At 40.1% G+C, this 2803-nt stretch overlaps 1 non-coding gene across 1 annotated transcript; it reads left to right on the top strand.

The window, feature by feature from the left end:
* Nucleotides 1–107, top strand: LOC130721599 (small nucleolar RNA R71). The gene has a single exon (XR_009013527.1). It is a non-coding gene; the product is annotated as a small nucleolar RNA R71 (small nucleolar RNA).
* The last annotated feature ends 2696 nt before the right edge of the window (nucleotides 108–2803 follow it).

The following is a 2803-nucleotide window of genomic DNA, read 5'->3' as shown; positions in this document are numbered from 1 at the left end:
AGGTTATGTTGAGGACACCTCCTCAAGAGCTTCTTGAACCTCTCCCAAGCTTCATAGAGATTCTCATCGGTGGATTGAGTAAAAGTCATGATGTCATTCTTGAGCTTCCTCAAGAGGGCTCTTGGAACAAACCTTGTGGTGAACTTCTCAGCCAAGTCTTCCCAAGATGTAATGCTACCTTGGGGCTGTGAATTCAACCACTCTTCAGCAGTATCCCTCAATGAAAAAGGGAATAAACTCAAGCGGATAGTGTCCGCTGAAACATTCTGAACTCTGTAGGTGTTGCAATTGCGGATAAACCGCTCCATGTGTGCATGAGGATCTTCAAGAGCACCTCCACCATACTGGTTTTGGCTCACCAAGTTGATGAATGCCGGCCTCAGCTCAAAATTTCCCGTGCCATTGGGGGAAACTATGCTGCCCGGATAATCATAGCTCATGGCAGCCGAGGTGAGGTCTCTAAGAGAACGATTGGCATTCTCCAATTCTTGCTCTTGAAGTCTTTGAGCAAGAGCCTCATTCACTCTTTCTTCAATGTGGGCTTGCATCTCCTCTTCCGTCATTTGAGCAGTCATGGCTTCAAGCCTTTGTTGGGCTCGACGACGGCGAAGAGTACGTTCAGGCTCCGGATCAAACAGCAATGGATCCGTGCCAAGCCTACTGTGCATAAACTGAAATCACAAACACAGAGAAAAGGTTAGTAACACCTATTCAATGCAATGCTTAGTAAAACAAACAAACAAACTCTTTAACTTAAACCGAAAACAACAAACAATCCCCGGCAACGGCGCCAAAAACTTGTTGGTCAATTCGCAAGTGTACGAATACCTCCGGGTTTTAAAATATCGAACCACAGGGATTGTGAGTGAGAATTGTTGATTTAAGCCTAGAGTTTGCAAGTTCTTAAAACAGTAAAATTCAGAAATTGGTTTTGGTTTTGGTTGATTGTGACAAAAGTTTTGCAAAAGAGCAATGATGAAAATGATGTAAATAACAAATGATGGAAAATTGCCTTGGGTTTTTGATCAATTAATCCATTTTAGTCCACATATCCTATGCATGTGATATCTTGATTTATCTCTTGTTGTTATAGCCTATGTACTTACTAGTTGATTCCTCACAAAAGTAATTCTCTCAAATTGAAAGATAAGCCCAATTCCTTGTGTACTTAAACATTCATAAGAGGTATGATAGCATGGTTATTCAGGCCAACAAAACCCTACCCTCACTCTATTCCTAGAAGCAAGTATAGAAGGATCTATTCCAATTCATGTCCCTAAATCATAACAAATTTCCATTTGATTATAATCTAGCCTATAGCAGAGGTGCACCAAAGCTAAACATGCAATAAGGAATTGAAATACAAGATTGAATCAAGACTCATGTATAGAGATAGGATTTAACAAACTAAAATTTCATAGAATCTCTTAACCCAAAGCAAAAAGTAAACTAGCCACTCATGGCTAGTGAATTCATAAAGGAAATGTAAAGAAAACCTGAGAAGAAATACAAGTTGGAAGCCTCCCTTGGCCCCAAAGTTCTCCTCAGCTCTCAAACTTGATCAAAAATGAGTAAAATGTCCAAATGTATCAAAGAAATTGGCCTAAGCCTTATTTATAGGCAAAATGAACGAAACTGGGCGCTCAGGCGCCAATTCAGAGCGCCTGAGCGCCAATTGCATGTTGAAAAAAACATGCCTCTGACCCTATTGGCGCCTAGGCGTCCATTCCCAGCGCCTAGGCGCTAAAGCTCGCCTGAAAATGACTTTTTGGCTTCTGAAACTCCTCTTTTCAATCCTCTTTATGTTCTTCATCAATTCCATGCTTCTTGGCCTTCTTTCTCCTTCAGTTTCTGCTCTCCAAACCTAACCAACAAGACAAGGAAGATTCTAGAAGCTCCAAGAGCTCATTAGCACAAGAAGTCCTTCATAAAACACAACAAAACCATGCAAGTCCTAAACTTTACTTAAAATGCAAGAAAACTACCTATAAAACTACTAAATTACCAAAACGAAATAAAGACTAAAGAAAAGAATAAAAATGCATGAGAATGCATGAAACACTACATGAGACTCAACAAAAAGACTCAAAACAAACGAAGAAATGACCCTAAAAACAATACTAAAATAGGGTCATCAGATAACACGGCTATCCATGGTCAAAAGATCAAAGCTAGAAAAGAAGTTACTGGTGAAGAGTAAAAACAACCTCATTTATAGTAAGGCGTAACAAACAGTTGTAAGATCAAGTTTTGATCTAGTAGTACAACTCTATGTTTTGATGATTACAAGTTAACCTTTTGATATGAACAATTGTGGTACTCTAACGTGTTTTTCTGAGTGTGCTATTTACAGGCTCTGACCTCAACTCAATCTCACACAAATCAGAAGCACTGTGTATAAAGAGTGACCCAAGCAACGCTTTCGCATTCACCATGTTCAGTATGAACAGTGGAAAAGCTTCAGAAGTTCTGAAGTTATACAAACTCTGATGAGGACTCAGTCACTAGAAGCTCTGAAGATCCAGAAGTTCTGATAACCAAGAAACACTGAAGGTTCAGATGTTCTGATGGTGTAGAAGACTCTGAAGTTGCAGAAGCTGAATAGTGGAAACTCTGAAGTCCAGAAGCAAGAAACTCTGAAGGCCATGTTCTTCCCTCTGAGTTCAGAATCAGAAGATACAATGGTCAGAGGATCTGTGCTTTCCCTCTGACTCTGATCAACCGGCTTCACAAGTTCCAATATGAAGCATTCCCCTGATCAGAAGTCTCCTAGGTTTAAAGGTCGCGTCGCTATCCAAGTACA

The sequence above is a fragment of the Lotus japonicus genome, chromosome 5 (assembly GCF_012489685.1).
Source record: "Lotus japonicus ecotype B-129 chromosome 5, LjGifu_v1.2".
NCBI classification, from domain to species: Eukaryota; Viridiplantae; Streptophyta; class Magnoliopsida; order Fabales; family Fabaceae; genus Lotus; species Lotus japonicus.
Note: the sequence above shows the minus strand (reverse complement) of the source record. Positions and strands in the feature narration are given on the sequence as shown.